The sequence below is a fragment of the Rhinoderma darwinii genome, chromosome 2, assembly GCF_050947455.1.
Source record: "Rhinoderma darwinii isolate aRhiDar2 chromosome 2, aRhiDar2.hap1, whole genome shotgun sequence".
NCBI classification, from domain to species: domain Eukaryota; kingdom Metazoa; phylum Chordata; class Amphibia; order Anura; family Rhinodermatidae; genus Rhinoderma; species Rhinoderma darwinii.
In genome coordinates, this window is record NC_134688.1 from 266,879,379 (window position 1) to 266,898,122 (window position 18,744).

The following is an 18,744-nucleotide window of genomic DNA, read 5'->3' on the forward strand; positions in this document are numbered from 1 at the left end:
TACTGTACTTGTTTTAAAGGTTGAGATTGATGTTAAAGGAACACTTCAGAAAAAACTGACACAGGATATGCCATAAAAGTCAGATAAATGCGGGTCCCATCTCTGGGACCCGCACCTATCTCTACAATGGGGCCACCTAAACTCCGTTCTAGCTTAGGCTGGGTTCACACAGAGTTTTTTGCAGGAGCAATATCTGCCTCAAAATTCTGTTTGGAATTTTGAGGTAGATTTTCCTCTGCCTGCACTCCGATTTCCACTGCGTTCTTCGCGGCGTTTTTTGCCCGCGGCCATTGAGCGCCGCAGGCATAAAAAGCCACTAAATACGCTTTCTCTGCTTTCGGCCGTTTTTTGGCATATTTTCCGATGCGGTTTCCACGTCAAAGAACATGTAAAAAAAACTCTGTGAACTGGCCCTTACTCGGCTGCCGCTGCCTCCCAGTCACTTCCTGGTTAGATTGTCGGGAGTTACGGAAACAGCTGAGCTCACTGAGCTATGCTGTTTCCGTAACCCATAGAAGTGAATGGGAGTTACGGAAACAATGTAGCATAGCGAGCTACGCTGTTTCCATAGCTACCGAGTTCCAGAAACAGTGTAGCTCGCTGTGCTACGCTGCTTCAGTAACTTCCATTCACTTCTATGAAGGTTACGTAAACAGCGTAGCTCAGCGAGCACTCGGCCTTTTCCTTAACCCCTGACTACCTAACCAGGAAGTGGCCAGGGGGCAGCGGAGCCAAGTAAGCTAGAACGGAGTTTAGGTGGCCCCCTTCTAGAGATAGGTGCGCACTGCGCTATTGATTCCGTCAAAACAACGGAACCCGATCACAACGGTGACAAACGTAAACCTTTAGCAACGTTTCCGTCACCATTGAGATCAATGGTGTGGGAAACGGAAGCTAAGGTTTCAGTTTGCCTTTCCGTTGAGGGGTTAACCCATTGGAAACCTCTGACGGAACCCCTCCACGGAAGGGCAACGCTGATGTGAACAGGCCCTAAGGCTTCGTTCACATCTTTGTCGGGACTCCGTTCACAGATTCCGTCTGAGCTTTCCGTCAGGGGAACCCATAATCGGAATCCAAACTGAAACCATAGGTTTCCGTTTGCATCACCATTGATTTCATTGGTGACGGATCCATTGCAAATGGTTTGCGTTTGTCCTCATTGTGTAAGGATTCCGTCATTTTGACAGAATCAATAGCGCAGTCGACTACAGTATTTATTCCGTAAAAATTACAGAACCCTTGCACAACGGTGATGCAAATGGAAACCTATGGTTTGGATTGCATTCATGGGTTCCCCTGACGGAAAGCACAGACGGAACCCATGAACGGAGTCCCGAAGCAGATGTGAACAGAGCCTAAGACTCATATGACTGTCATCCACTGAGTCATCAGTGACTCATACCTATACCCGACTGGCTCTGCTAGAGAAAGGGTTGCCTTGCAAGGCATTATGGGGAATCCCGACGGGCCAGTCACATAATCCTTCTTCTATGGCAATCGTCATTTTAAACATTTCTTGTGTGAAAAATCCTAAAAGTTTCAAATTTGCAAAAATCCTAATCTTTTGGGAAATTTCTACAAAATTTGATTTGTGTGGGAATTGATTTGCTCCTCTCTAGTAATGACTATTTTGTAGGAATAAAAGTATATTGATAACGCATATCAGGAAAGAAAAGAAAATGTATAGCTATATTTAAATTATATCTATGAAATACTGTTAACAGCGAAACTCCAGCCATGTACGGTATAGTGGTGCACATCATCAGAATATAATTTTTTTTTTTAAATACTAAAACGAGTTGCAGACTAGTAAAAAATCTGGGTCGTAAAACACTGAGCTGTGACTCTGCATAAAGAGCTTTAATCCGTAGGTTACACAAACACAGCCCCTGCTATCTGTGGAGCAGCAGAAAAAGGAACTCTACTGACCTTGTCTGTCTGGAATGTCCTTATGTAGAAAGATTAGCTGACGCAGACCAGATATTATAGGCTGCGTTTGTTGAGACACTTCATACAAGCATCACAAATCAGTTGATCTTTAGGTCTATTAAATTAAAACAAAACTGGAAATCCTCCTTTTGAACATTAGGTCTCATGACGAGTTATTTACCGATCTCAAATCAGTATTTATGAGAGATCAGGACTGTCTATAGATGTAATCTAAGACCAGGAAAATGCATAATAGTGGAAAGGAGAAAGAATAGATGTATTTAGGGCTGTAATCACGCATGCAGTTTTTTTATTTAGCTCAACACTGGAGTGGATCCAATACAAATGAGACATATCAGTCTTTCCTTTATACTTTTTCTAACCACTACTGCGTTGGGCGTTGTAGATTTTGTTCACACTGCATTACAGTCAACCAAGCTAGCAGTGTGCTTTGATCTGGCACCTAGGACTGCCACATTAAAATAGACCTGTATGCAACTCATACCAACCATCAAGCTGAAAAGTGATTGGAATACTTGCATTTCTGAGGTCATATGTTGGGGCTTGTTCACATCAGCGTTCGCTTTCCGTTTCAGGGTTCCGTCGGAGGTTTCCGTCCGATGAACCCTGCAACGAAAAGTGAAACTAAAACCACAGCTTCCTTTTCCGTCACCATTGATATCAATGGTGACGGAAACATTGCTAATGGTTTCCGTTCGTCACCATTCCGACAGGTTTCCGGTTTTCCGACGGAATCAATAGCGCAGTCGACTCCGCTATTGATTCCGTCGTTAAAACGGAAACCTGCCGGAATGGTGACGAACGGAAACCATTAGCAATGTTTCCATCACCATTGATATCAATGGTGACGGAAAAGGAAGCTGTGGTTTTAGATTCACTTTTCGTTGCGGGGTTCACCCGACGGAAACCTCCGATGGAACCCCAGAACGGAAAGCGAACGGTGATGTGAACAGGCCCTTAAATGGGAAATCAAGTTAATAGAATCCTCAAGCCCCTTTAGCACTGTCCAAATATTTGTGTTGATGTAAATCTGATGCAACATTCGAAATAAACTGCCAATGTCAGAGCGGTTTGAGGGTTATGCAGAGCCCTTTCATTCAGGAAATCAGTGATGGTCCAAGATCACAGAATTCACCAATATGGCCTTATCACTTGTATCTATGTCATGCAGTTCCAAAAACATTTTAGCTAAAAAAACAATGTTTTTTTTTTTAGTTCAATTGCCTAGAGGGGCAAAAATTCCTTTAGGAACAGGATTGACACATTTACATCATAAATGAGATCATAAAAATGATCTTACAGGACTCAAGCAGGTCCTTTTCGTTGTTATGGACCTCCAGATATGAAGATAAAACTTGCCAATCTGATCATATCCTGGTGACTTCATAGGGACTACCGGTGACCCTTTAGGATGATACATGAAGCTCCACCTTTGATTTGCATTGACTATATAATCCAGAAACACAGAATTACTTACCATGTTTTATAATTTGTGTATTAAAATGCAAGCTAACTGTAGGTTTTTTTTCCCCTTTGCTTATATAGTGCCAACATATTCTGCAGTGCTGTATGGAGATCCTTAACATTCACATCAGTATCTGTCCCGGTGCTCAAAATGTAATTTCCCTATCTCAGATACACATACATATTAGCGCCAATTTCATAGGAAGCCTATTAACCGATCTGTTAATTTTTTTGGAGAGTGGGAGCTTTGTAGTACCCTGAGGAGACAAGCATTGTGAGAACATACAAACCCCATGCAGATGTTGTCCTTGGTTGGATTTTAACCCTGGACCTCAGTGCTGCAAGGCAAGAGTGCTAACCACTGAGCCACCGTCCTGCCCAACTGCTGTTGGCAGATCTTATCATAGCCCATGTACCTGCAGCCCAGCTCAATAACACATGGACATCCAAATATCTGGATTAATTTATAACTAAGTTACCCAATACTTACATTGGGTATCCAGGGGTTGCAAAGGTATTAATGGATCATTCACAACATTCTACTATTCACAGGCCAATCACAACATTCTACTATTTTGCATAATAAGAATACTAGACCGGACAGAAGCAGCTTGTTGATAGCTTACAGACATTAACATTTAATATAAATTAAACAATATGCATATTGTTTATTAAAAGGAGATGTTTCATCACAGACAACACCTTTAATATGGTAGCCGCCATGCCAATCAGCTGTTTGCTGCGCATCCGGCTCCCGAAACAACCGGCAAAATTAGATGTTTGCCGGCGATCTTGGGAGTTGGACATGTAGAAATAGGATAATGGCCCTGGCATCTCCCCTATTAAAGAGGTTGTCTGTGGGGTTGCTTTCACCTGGTTTCCCATGCAGAGATCCTGTAGCAATACAAATTGTCAAATTCAGATGAATGGAAACCACCAGGGGTTATTAGTGGCTCTTAGCTTTGGGTCATAGAGGAGGGTTTCCCCCTTACGATGTCCATATGCACTAATACAGAATAACTGTCCCTGTTACTGAACAGATAAGAACTGTTGGGGGTTAAGGTCTTGCGGCCTGGTTTCCAGTTTATGCTCTTTCAGAACCTTTGATTCTTTATTCATTTTGGGTTTACCTTAATAAACTTGGGTTGTCATTCTTCCCCAGTTTTCCTCTTTACAGTCCTCTAATTAAAGGATGAATTTAGGGTGGGGGTCTGTTGTTTAACTGAAGATAAAAATAAATCCAAAACTACAGTTTGAGTCACGTTCTCATACTGTACATTGTAAAATACTTTTACTCCTTGTTTTACTGTTACAGTATGGTTTCTACTTTGTAGAAGCTATCCAAATACCTTTTCTAAACAAGTACACACTGTCATGTTATATCTAGAATTAACCCGTTAACGACCGGCGTATACTGTTTCTACATCGGCTGTTCGGAGAAGTTCTTCTGAAGATATTGTATTGCATTGGGCGGGGTGCTCCTGCTAAGCCCTTATTCACACGACAGGGTTTCCCGACCAGGTGACGGCCGTTCATAAATTGGCCGTGACACGTCTGCATTAGGAACAATAGACCCCTAATGAGGCTATTCACACGACCGATTTTTTGACGGCACGGGAAACCTGGCCGTCAAAAAATGGGACAAGCCCTATTTTCGGCCATTTACCCGGCCACCCGGCTCCCATAGAAGTCTATGGGGCCGGGTAATACACGGCCATCACCGGAATGTGTCCCGAGTGATGGCCATGTATTCCGTCGCTCGCGCTCTCTCTCCTCCTCCTCCTCACAGTGCAGAGTGCATGTGAGGAGGAGGAGGGTCTTTTTTTGGTCCCTGTAGGAGTCGGAATCCCCAATCCCTGGCCGGGGATTGGGGATTCCGCAAAAGGAGAAGTAAATGACTACACTGTCCATATATGGGCACAGCGACGTCACTCACTTCTGAAGCGGAATGCCCGACCCTATGGCCAGGGATTCCGCTACAGGAGAAGTGAGTGACTACACTGTCCATATATGGACACAGTGACGTCACTCACTTCTGAAGTGGAATTCCCGACCTGTAGCCGGGAATTCCTCTCCAGGAGAAGTCAATGACTACACTGTCCATATATGGACATTGAAGTCAGTGACTTCTCCTGGAAGGGGGGGGGGGTGGGTGCAACCTACAGGGGGCTGTGTGGCATTATCTACAGGGGACTTGGTGGCATTACATACAGGGGGCTGGGTGGCATTACATACAGAGGGCTGGGTGGCATTACCTGCCAGGGGCTGGGTGGCATTACCTGCAGAGGGCTGTGTGGCATTACCTGCAGAGGGCTGGGTGGCATTACATACAGGGGGCTGGGTGGCATTACCTGCCGGGGGCTGGGTGGCATAACCTGCAGAGGGCTGGGTGGCATTACCTGCAGGGAGCTGGGTGGCATTACCTGCAGGGGGCTGGGTGGCATTACCTGCCGGGGGCTGGGTGGCATTACATACAGGGGGCTGGGTGGCATTACCTGCAGGGGGCTGGGTGGCATTACCTGCAGGGGGCCGGGTGGCATTACCTGCAGGGGGCTGGGTGGCATTACCCATAGGGGGCTGTGTGGCATTATCTACAGAGGGCTGTGTGTGGCAACAAATTTAAATGAAATGCATCCGATTTTAAAATGGACAGGGAAAAAAACGGATGCAATACGGGTCAAAATCGGCCATTTAAAATGGCAACACGGCCCGAAACATAATCGGAACGGATGCAAAATGGATGCAAACCGGCCGTTTTTATCGGCCGACACTCTGACCCTGTCGTGTGAATGAGGCCTTACAACCTCGGGCTTCAGGGCGTAGATCGGAGACCACTAGCAGTGGTCTCCTATCATGTTTAGCCCCTCAGATGTGGTAGTGACCGCCGCATCTGAGTGGATTTAGAGGGAGGGGGCTCCCTCTCTCACCTCACCGATATCCCGTGATGCAATCGCGGGGTGCCGATGGTTTCTATGGCAGCATGGGGGCCTAACAAAGGCCCCCAGGTCTGCCTTTAGAATAATGCCTGTCAGATGCCTGTCAATATTACACTGACAGGCAATACACTGCAATATATAAGTATTGCAGTGTATTATAAAAGCGATCAAAAGATCACACAGTAAAGTCCCCTAGTGAGACTAAAAAAAAAGTTTAATAAAGTTTGTATTAAATAAATAAAAGTCCCAGGGGAAAAAAAAAAACCCTACTTTTTCACCTTACAATATACTTTATTATGAAAACAGTAAAAAGTTACACATATTTCGTATCGCCGCGTCCCTAACGACCCCAACTATAAATTTATTGCATTATTTATCCTGCACGGTAAATGCTGTAAAAAATAAAATAAAAAACAATGCCAGAATTGCTGTTTTCTTTTCATCCTGCCTTCAAAAAAATTTGATAAAAAATACCGTAATCAAAAAGTCGCATTTACTCCAAAATGGTACGAATAAAAACTAAAAGTCGTCCCGCAAGAAATAAAGCCCTCATACAGCTATGTCAGCAGAAAAAAAGTTATGGCTCTTAAAATATGGTGACACAAAACAAATAATTTAGACAAAAAAAGGGTTTTACTGTGTAAAAGAAGTAAAACAAAGAAAAAATTTGGTATCGCCACAATCGTAATGACCCGCTGAATAAAGTTATTATGTTACTTATACTACACGATAAACGGCGTAAATTTAAGACACAAAAAAGATTGGCGAAATTTCAGGATTATTTTCCTATTACACCAATAAAAAAAGTTCATTAAAGTTAAAGGGGTTATCCAGGGACCAAAAGTTGCTTTGCATTCATATTTTTCTGTAAAAAGAAGTCACTTACTAAAATTAATTAAAAATTCGGTAGTAAATGGTGCCGTTCAAACTCGGTGAACTGTTCCCGGAAGTCCTGTAGCTTTTCTAATATTGATGACGTGCCGATACGGCCCCACGTGACTGAGAGCTTGCTTCCTGTGCTGTTTGTGTTGGCGTGTTATCAATGGCATGACCGCAAGGGGCTGTCACACTGCCTATTCCTGGAGTCCCCGAGCAGAGCATCAGCTAACGCTTTGCTCGGGACTCCAGCACTGCTCCCGACATTTGGTCAGTGACTTCAGGGGTTTCCTATCACTGGAGTCCCCGAGCAGAGCATCAGCTGATGCTCTGCCCGGGGACTCCAGCATTGCTGCCAACGTCACTGTCCATATATAAACAGTGACTTCAGGGGTTTCCTATCGCTGGAGTCCCCAAGCAGAACATTAGCAGATGCTCTGCCTGGGGACTCCCGTACTGCTGCCGACGTCACTGTCCATTTACGGCACCATTTTGTACCGAATTTTTAATTAAAGTATAATAGTAAGTGAATTATTTTTACATAAAAATATGAATGCAAAGCAATTTTTGGTCCCCGGATAACCCCTTTAATCAATAAATTATAAGCACCTCAAAATGGTGGTATTAAAAAATACAACTAGTCTTGTAAAAAACAAGTCCTTACACAGCTATGTCGACGGAAAAATAAAAAAGTTATAGCTCTTTGAATGTGACAATGGAAAAACTTAAAAAATTGCTTGGTCATTAAGGTTTAAAATACCTTCAGTATTAAGGGGTTAAAACAAAGAACCTGTATGTTTGCTTTATTATCAATATGTCTGTAATCCCCATTTTTACAGTTAAAAAAAAATCTAACAAAAATGAGGGATTAATACATTTCTATTGGAAAATTATCAAGCTCTGTCATCACTATGTGCTATAGAAGTTTCATCAGCATAAAACGATGTAATGACGAGTTCTAAAAATGATTTTATAATGCTATATAACCTTTTTTAAATGACAGTAAGAATGAATAGGCAGCAAAGAGTTAATATTTTCTCTCTCCTTAACATGTGTTCAGGACGGCTGCTGGGAGTCCGTCTACATAGGAGACATGGTGCCTGAATACCCATGACAAGGATAAAATCCAGATGTGTCCCATGCTCCCTCCGCCCCCAGCTCAACCTTCACAAATACTTTTTCATTTCCTTTTTTGGCTAAAATTACAGAGCTCCCAGTCCATTTCAGCAGCACCCTGAAGCCTGTTTGTAATAAACTTTGCACAGTTACCAACATTGTTATTTAACTCATTCCTAGCTGCTTTCCAACAGTACTATGAGCAATACTCTGTATTTCTCTACACATCAGAACATTCCTTAAACTGTTAATGTACACTTGAAAGGAATAGTAGGCGAGATTTATAGTAGCAGCAAGATGTATATGATTCCTCGTTCATTGCATTTTACGTGTTGTTTAATAAGTCACACTAATGTATCCTTTTATTTCAAAGCTCCGATATTTGGAAACTAAAATTCAAAAAAACATCAGAGGAATTACACATGAGCGCATTCATATAGTACACAAAGGAACACAGTAAAAATATACATTTCTATCCTTGTTAAATTATCCACAATTGTGTTCATTTTTATATGTGATTCAATTCCTTCAACCTGGTTTCTGATACTCCAGACCAAACAGACACTCCTTTTATTTAAAGGGGTTGTCTTATGACAGACATTAGTGGCATATTGCTAGCATATGCCACGAATGTCCAACCTGACCGCTGTGACCCCCACTGATTGCTAAAACAAAGTAGCATTGGCTGAAGGTAAGTGCTGTATCACTTTGTCCTTTGTTAACTCCGTTCGGCATGGACGGCTATCGACCATCCATGTGGCTGCCTGGAAAAAAAAAGAGTGGAGCCAACAGGAGACTAAATGGCACGGTGCTTTCCGATTACCGCTGCCACTTTGTTCTAGTAATTAAAGGGGTTGACAGGGGTCGGACCCCCACCAATTGAACATACGTGGCATGTGCTAGAAATATGCTACCAATGTCTATACGGAGATATTCTCTTCAAGCATTTTTTTCTAAGTAAGCATGGTTAGGAATATAAAATTTATCTATAATGGTCCAGTAACCAAGAATTAGAATGTCACTGTGTAAGGCTCTTTCCAGAGCCTCCATCAGCAGTTTCATCTGCATGTGGCACTATTTAGGACACCATTACGGAACCCGACAGACTCCGTTGTAAGTCAAGGGCTCAGTCAGGCACCATTGGTATTTGTGGCATGATGGATCTGTTATAGCATTGTGGTAACCACTAGGCCACATTCACACGTGGCAGAATTTTTACGCTACAAATGTTGGTGCAGATTCGGGGCAATTACGCAATAAATCTGCAGCAACATTTGCATATTTGACAGGTAATACAGACGTTGAGGATATCACAGCGGACTTGATTTGGATTGCAAAGGCTGAAATCCACAATGAAATTCCGCTGCTTCTCCGCAACATAATGCAACATTCTGAAAAAACATAGAAATGTTTAATTTTTACAATGAATAAAGGAGAAAAAGCACCACAAAATTTGTAAAGCAATTTCTTCTGATAACGACAATACCCCACATGTGGTAATAAACTGCTGTTTGGACGCACGGCAGGACTCAGAAGGGAAGGAACAATATTTGGCTTTTGGAGCAAATTTAACTGGAATAGTTTTTGGGTGTCATGTTGCTTTTTCAAAGACCCTGAGAGACCAAAACAGTGGAAACACCCCAAAACTTACCTCATTTGGGAAACTACACCCCTTAAGGAATCTGAATGTTGAATTTTTTCATTTTCACAAAGGATAAAGGAGAAAAAGCACCCCAACATTTGTAAAGCAATTTCTCCTGAGTATGGCTATACCCCACATGTGGTCATAAATGTTTTTTCAGTAGAAATGAATTAACCTTTTCAGGACTGATCACTCAGAACTCCTTGTGGGAAGGTTCCCCACTGATCCAAGTTTTCTCCATTTGTGGATAATGGCTCGCACTGTAGTTCGCTGGAGTCCCAGAGCCTTAGCAATGGCTTTGTAAGGCTGGATTCACATGAGCATGTTCGGTCCGTAAAATATGGAATGTATTTCGGCCCCAGATCCCGGACCGAACACACTGCCGGGAGCCGGGCTACTAGCATCATAGTTATCTATGACACTAGGTGTCACTGCCTCTCCGTGGAACTACTGTCCCGTACTGAAAACATAATTACAGTACGTGACAGTTGTCCCGCAGCGAGGCAGGGACTCCTAGCGTCGTACATAACTATGATGCTAGGAACCCGACTCCCGGCAGTGTGTTCGGTCCGGGATCTGCGGCCGAAATACGTTCTGTATTTTACAGACCGAACATGCTCGTGTGAATCCAGCCTAACTCTTTCCAGACTGGTAGATTTCAGTGACTTTGCTTCGCATCTGTATTTTAATCTCTTTAGAACATGGCATTATGTCCTCTTTAATGATGGTATAATATGGGACTAAATCATCTGTTAGTAGCCAATTGAAAGCACCTCTCATTGCCCAGCTCTATTTGCTAGCCACCCGCAGTACTGTTTGCTAATCTTGCACATATCAAGATTTTATCTTTAAACACTCACGCGCATTACTTTTTTTTTTTTTTAACCTAAAGTTAGGGGTGGATCCAAAAGGATGTAAAACTGTAAAAATAATAACAGTATAAAGACATATACTTATTTTCACTTTTGTATCCACTCCTATGTTTGCATAAAAAAACAAACAAAAAAAAACCTGTATAAAAAATTGCATGTGTGAAGAATAAATGGTGGCCATACACATTAAATAAAGATGAACGGGTGGTAATTGGCCGACTATCGAAAGTTTATAGATCTAATAGTATGGCTATATGGCTATAAGCCAGTATGTAAACGTGTGACTGGCACCTTATAGAATCTTTTTGTTTTTATTATACAATTTTACGGTTCAATCTTTTTTATTAGTAATTTCAAACAAAAAGCACATGATCAATAACCACATATCTTCATATTTGCAAAGTGAAAATACACAATACATTCTCATAGACTTACGTAAATACAAATGGCGCACCAAGAATGCAGAAATTGATCAGAAGAACAAATACCAATCAGGTATATTCATAACAATTACAACATTAAAAACAGAACAGGTATACATTACAGATCATCTCTCCGAATATATCACAAATAGAGCTTATGGATATAACACAACAATCGTCATACAGTTATACAGTTCGAGCTATTCCTCCACGCGTCCCATACCCCTGAGAAAGAAGCAAAATTGGTCGAGCCATACGTTAGTACCCTTTCGTATATATGTGTCATTAATGGAAGAAATTACCTCTGCTCGTGTTGGAATGGAAGGAGACTTCCAATATCTTGTCACAACAATCTTAGCAAAGGATCCTAAATCTGGGAGGGATTACATGGAGGTCTAGAAATAATAGTGCCATTTGTGGGGAATTAGGGATCATTTGGTTTGTCAGGGTGGAGATCAGGTTTAATATATCCTGCCAGTATGCCGTTAAAAGTGGGCACTTTCATAGAACATGAAGCAGAGTGCCCCTCTCTCCACATCCTCTCCAGCATCTACATGAAGAAGTCGGATACATCCTACTTAAGCGATCTGGCGTGTAGTACCACCGTAGCATGGTTTTCATCGCAGCTTCAAAATGAGAACTACATTGCAGTGATTTATTTATCCACTTGAAAGCTCTTGTCCACCTCTCAGGTGCAAAGGACTGTCCCAACTAATTTTCCCAATCTTTGTATGGGTACGATTTAAGAAATGAGTCATGAGCATGTATAAAGTTATAAATCACTTTAAGGCCTTTGCTTTGTCGCGAGAGTATGGGAAATATAGAATTATTGCAATAAGTCGTCTCCTTACGTTGGTGAAGTAGAAAATGGTGAATTCTTAAGTAAGTATAGAACTCCTTGTCAGGTAAGTGAAACTGTTGGGACAATTTCGCAAATGATATCATATGAGAACCTTCCACAAGCTGGGACACATCCTGCACCCCTTTCAGCTTCCAAGGCTTAATATTTAGGTTGGGAATAGCTAATGCTAGTAGGTCTATCGGGGAATTTGTCCTATATAAGGGACTGCGAGAATGAGAGTATTCGTGAAATTTCGACCAACTAGAAATAGATGTCCTGGTTAGTGGAGTGACGCTAGGAGGAATAGGTAATTTCCAACACGAAGCTAACAATAACATTTTTAACGGCAGAGGATGCGCACCACAAGATTCAATATGTACCCAATGTTTACTAGTATCCTCCAACCAACATGAAGTTAGTTGTGACACCTGAGAGGCTAGATAATAATGATAAACGTCAGGCACTCCCAATCCACCTGCACTCCGGTCTTTAGACAATAATCTATAGGAAGTTCTGGGATGTCGCCCGGCCCATATGAAGTGGGAGATTATCTTTTGAATCGAAGTGAAAAAGGACATGGGGATCTGAATAGGGAGCGTATGAAAAAGATACAACCATTTCGGAAGCAATAACATCTTAAAGGCCGCAATCCTCCCATTCCACCTCTGATTTAGTCATCCTCTGTGTTTCTAATTGTATGTTTGCTAATAAAGATTCATAATTTCGCTTAAAAATCTGTTTATGTGTACCAGTCAGAAAAACCCCCAAATAATTAATGCCGTCCGTTCGCCAGTCAAAGGGAAATTTGGTTTTCAAAAAATATAAGGATTGCCTCGAAATGTTTTGTGGGAGAACCTGCGACTTTTGGGTATTCAGTTTATAGTAAGACAGGTTCCCAAATTGTTTAATAACATCTATAACCTGAACAAGAGAAGTCTCCGGGTTGGACAGTGTCAGAATAATGTCATCCACATATAGTGACATAACAGTATGCGTGCAGTCCCCTACTGTAACGCCATGAATCTCAGAATGTTCCTTTAACGCTTGGGCTAGAGGTTCTATTGACAATACAAAAATTTGTGGCGATAGTGGGCACCCCTGTCTGGTCCAATTAGTGATGGGAAATTCATCAGAGTGCTCCATTCGTAAATATTTTAGCAGATGGTGCAGAATATAAGGCTAAGATCACGTCTAAGATACTGCCCCCGAAGCCCATGTGTCGGAGAACCGAGAATGCATAAGTCCAGCTAATCCGGTTCTCGGCATCCAATGACAATAGCACTGAAGGCAATCCACGGGATTCTAAAGTATGTAATATGTTTAACACTCTCCTAGTGTTCTCAAACGCCTGTCGGCCTTTGACAAGTCCCACTTGATCATCTCTCACCAGATCTGGCAAAATAGGAGCCAGGCGGTTCGCCAACAATTTAGCATATATGTAATGATAGGGGTAGGGAAACGGACAAGTGAGCCCTAATCTACACGCCACTCTGTCCCTTCCTACTTGCAACGAAACGCCCTAGGCGACTATCCCTAGGCGTGGGGTACAACTGGGCGGCAGTCCCGACGCTCAGTAAGTGCACGAGACAAACATACAAGGGAATACAAAGCAAAGGGAAAGGGGCAGTTGCCCACGGCAACACCATGAGCAACAGAGTGGTGAACGAGCCAAGTCAAACCAGGAGAGCACGAGGTACCAAACGCAGAGCAGAAGAGTAGTCAGTAAGCCAGGGTCAGTATGGAGCAGGATCAAATAGTTAGGAGCTGTAGCTGGGCCAGGAAACCACACGGAAAGAATCACAAGCAAGGGAGAAACAGGAAAGGCAGGTATAAATAGACAGAGGGCGGGAGCTAGCTCCGTCTGGCCAGGCTGCGATAGGCTCTCCCACTCCTAAGCCTGCCATCCTGAGTGGTGGAAGAAGGAGTCAGTCTCAGAGACGTAGATTCAGGTGTAGATTGATTACCTATGGGAGTTAACCCCGAAGCTGTGCCTGGCAGATCCTTTACAGTACCCCCCCTTTTATGAGGGGCCACCGGACCCTTTCTAAGTGGACCTGGTTTACTGGGGAAACGAAGGTGGAACTTCCTGACCAATACCCCAGCGTGAACATCCCGGGCGGGTACCCAAGTCCTCTCCTCAGGCCCGTATCCTCTCCAATGGACCAGATACTGGGGGGAGCCTTGGACCATCTTGCTGTCCACAATCTTGGCCACCTCGAATTCCACCCCCTCAGGGGTGAGAACGGGAACAGGAGGTTTCCTCGAGGGAGCCAAGGACGGGGAGCAGCGTTTAAGGAAGGAGGCATGAAACACGTCGTGTATACGAAAATATGGGGGTAACTCCAGCCGGAAGGAGACAGGATTGAGGACTTCAATGACCTTACACGGCCCAATAAACCGGGGAGCAAACTTCTTGGACGGGACCTTAAGACGCAAGTTCCTAGACGATAACCACACCAGATCCCCGACCATAAACAAGGGGTTAGCAGAACGTTTTCTATCAGCCTGAGTTTTTTGTACGCTCTGGGACGCCTCTAGGTTCTTCTGAACCTGGGCCCAGACTGTGCACAGTTCCCGATGAACGACCTCTACCTCGGGATTGTTGGAACTACCAGGTGAAATGGAGGAGAACCGTGGATTAAACCCAAAATTACAGAAAAAGGGGGAGACCCCTGACGAGTTACTGACCCGGTTATTAAGGGAAAATTCAGCGAGGGGAATGAATGAGACCCAATCATATTGACAGTCAGAGATAAAACACCTTAAATATTGTTCTAGAGATTGATTAGTCCTCTCAGTTTGGCCAGTGGTTTCAGGATGGAAGGCAGAGGAGAAGGACAGATCAATCTCCAACTTCTTACAGAAGGCTCTCCAAAACAAAGAAACAAATTGTACCCCTCTGTCCGAAACAATATTGACAGGGACCCCATGGAGACGCAGGATGTGTTTGACAAACAAGGTAGCTAACGTCTTGGCGTTGGGTAGTTTCTTGAGGGGCACAAAGTGGCACATCTTACTGAAGCGGTCTACTACCACCCACACCACCGAATTGCCTTGGGATGGAGGCAAATCGGTGATAAAATCCATGGAGATATGTGTCCAAGGTCTCTGGGGAATGGGCAACAAACGTAGTAAGCCCGCTGGTCGGGACCTGGGAGTCTTGGACCTAGCACAAACCTCACAAGCGGCGACGTAGGCCTTAACGTCTTTAGGCAACCCAGGCCACCAATAGTTTCTGGCAATGAGGTGTTTGGTACCCAGGATGCCTGGATGACCAGATAGTGCGGAGTCATAATTTTCCATAAGTACCCTTAGCCGGTATTGCAGGGGAACAAACAGCTTGTCCTCAGGAAGGTTCCCGGGAGCTGAACCTTGATCAGCCGCAATTTCAGAGACTAAATCAGAATCAATAGAAGAAATTATTATACCGGGAGGCAAAATACAAGCAGGATCTTCCTCCGAAGGAGGGTGGCCATGAAGCTACGCGACAGTGCATCGGCCTTAATATTTTTAGACCCAGCCCTATAGGTAACCAAAAAGTTGAATCTGGTAAAAAATAGCGCCCATCGAGCTTGTCTCGGGTTTAGCCTCCGGGCAGATTCTAGGAAAACCAGATTCTTGTGGTCGGTAAGGACCGTTACCTGGTGCCTAGCCCCCTCCAGGAAGTGGCGCCACTCTTCAAATGCCCATTTAATGGCTAAGAGTTCGCGGTTGCCAATATCATAGTTACTCTCAGTGGGCGAAAACTTCCTGGAGAAGTAGGCACAGGGGCGGAGATGGGTGAGGGACCTGGTACCCTGGGACAAGACAGCCCCCACTCCCACCTCGGATGCGTCAACTTCCACGATAAATGGCTCCATTTGGTTGGGCTGAACCAGCACCGGGGCCGAGATAAAGCACTTCTTAAGGACCTCAAAAGCCTGGACAGCCTCAGGAGACCAGTGGAGGAGATCAGCACCTTTGCGAGTGAGGTCCGTAAGAGGCTTAGCGATGACCGAGAAGTTAGCAATAAATCTCCTGTAATAATTAGCGAACCCCAAAAAACACTGTAACGCCTTCAGGGAGGCAGGTTGGACCCATTCCGCCACAGCCTGAACCTTGGCGGGGTCCATGCGGAATTCATTAGGAGTGAGGATTTGTCCCAAAAATGGTATCTCCTGTACCCCAAACACACATTTTTCGGTTTTTGCAAACAGTTTGTTTTCCCGAAGGACCTGGAGCACCTTCCTGACATGCTCAATTTGGGAGGGCCAGTCCTTGGAAAACACCAGTATGTCATCAAGGTACACTACCAGAAATATCCCCAGGTAATCTCTCAAAATCTCATTTATGAAATTCTGGAAGACCGCCGGAGCATTACACAACCTAAAGGGCATGACGAGGTATTCGAAATGACCTTCGGGCGTGTTAAACGCAGTCTTCCACTCATCCCCCTCTTTGATGCGGATAAGGTTATACGCCCCCCGTAGATCAAACTTAGAGAACCATTGGGCCCCCTGAACCTGATTAAAGAGATCAGGAATCAAAGGAAGGGGATACTGGTTCCTTACAGTGACCTTATTCAGGTTACGGTAGTCAATGCATGGCCTAAGACCACCATCCTTCTTCCCTACGAAGCAGAAGCCAGCACCTACCGGAGAAGTAGAGGGGCGAATGTAACCCTTGGCCAGGCATTCCTGGATATACTCTCTCATGGCTTCACGTTCGGGACAAGAAAGATTAAATATCCTACCCTTAGGAAGCTTAGCTCCTGGTACCAATTCGATAGCGCAATCGTATTCTCTATGAGGAGGTAACACTTCGGAGGCCTCCTTAGAGAAAACATCAGCGAAGTCCCGAACAAACTCAGGTAGCGTGTTCACCTTCTCAGGGGGAGAAATAGAATTAACAGAAAAACATGACGTCAAACATTCTTTACCCCATTTGGTAAGCTCCCCAGTATTCCAGTCAAACGTGGGATTATGCCACTGCAACCAGGGAAGGCCTAAAACCAAATCGGACGATAATCCCTGCATCAACAGTACGGAGCACTGCTCCAAATGCATGGAGCCAACAAGGAGTTCAAAAACAGGGGTATGCTGTGTAAAATAACCATTAGCAAGAGGAGTGGAGTCGATACCCACTACCGGGACAGGTTTAGGCAAATCAATCAAAGGCATAGCAAGAGACATAGCAAATTCCACAGACATGATATTAGCAGAGGACCCTGAATCCACGAAGGCACTGCCGGTAGCAGACCTACCACCAAAAGAGACCTGAAAGGGAAGCAAGATCTTATTATGTTTCATATTTACGGGAAATACCTGTGCGCCCAAGTGACCTCCCCGATGATCACTTAGGCGCGGAAGTTCTCCGGCTGCATTCTTACGCTTAGGACAGTTGTTCACTTGATGCTTGTCATCCCCACAGTAGAAGCAGAGACCATTCTTCCTGCGGAAATCTCTACGTTGTTGGGGGGACACGAATGCCCCGAGTTGCATAGGTACCTCTGAGTCTTCCGGGGAAGAACGAAGCAACAGAACCTCAGGAGGCATCATGGGGGAGTCGGAGGAGAAAACACAAACGTTCGCGTTGTCGTTCCCTGAGACGTCGGTCAAGTCGTACCGCTAAAGCCATAACCTGGTCTAGGGAGTCAGAAGAGGGATAGCTAACTAGCAGGTCTTTCAGGGCATTCGACAGACCCAACCTAAACTGGCACCTTAAGGCAGGGTCATTCCACCGAGAAGCTACGCACCACTTCCTAAAGTCAGAACAATACTCCTCAACAGGTCTCTTACCCTGACGTAAGGTCACCAGCTGACTCTCGGCAAAGGCAGTCTTGTCAGTCTCCTCATAAATGAGTCCGAGAGCAGAAAAGAAAAGCTCAACGGAGGAAAGTTCAGGGGCGTCAGGAGCCAAGGAGAAGGCCCATTCTTGGGGCCCGTCCTGGAGCCGGGACATAATTATACCCACTCGCTGGCTCTCATAACCTGAGTAGTGGGGCTTTAAGCGAAAGTAAAGCCTACAACTCTCCCGAAAGGAGAGAAAAGCCCTCCGGTCCCCTGAGAACCGGTCGGGCAACTTGAGGTGGGGTTCAGGAGGTGAGGTGAAATACCAAGGTAGCATCAGGCTGGTTGACCCTCTGAGCCAGGGCCTGGACCTGTAGGGAGAGACCCTGCATTTGCTGAGCCAGGGTCTCAAGGGGGTCCATAGTGGTGTCAGGGACCAGGGTAGACTAGGTATGGGCTTGTGATTATGTAATGATAGGGGTAGGGAAACGGACAAGTGAGCCCTAATCTACCCGCCACCCTGTCCCTGCCTACTTGCAACGACCCGCCCTAGGCGACGGGGTACAACTGGGCGGTGGTCCCTACGCTCAGTAAGTGCACGAGACAAACATACAAGGGAATACAAAGCAAAGGGAAAGGGGCAGTTGCCCACGGCAACACCGTGAGCAACAGAGTGGTGAACGAGCCAAGTCAAACCAGGAGAGCACGAGGTACCAAACGCAGAGCAGAAGAGTAGTCAGTAAGCCAGGCTCAGTATGGAGCAGGATCAAATAGTTAGGAGCTGTAGCTGGGCCAGGAAACCACACGGAATGAATCACAAGCAAGGGAGAAACAGGAAAGGCAGGTATAAATAGACA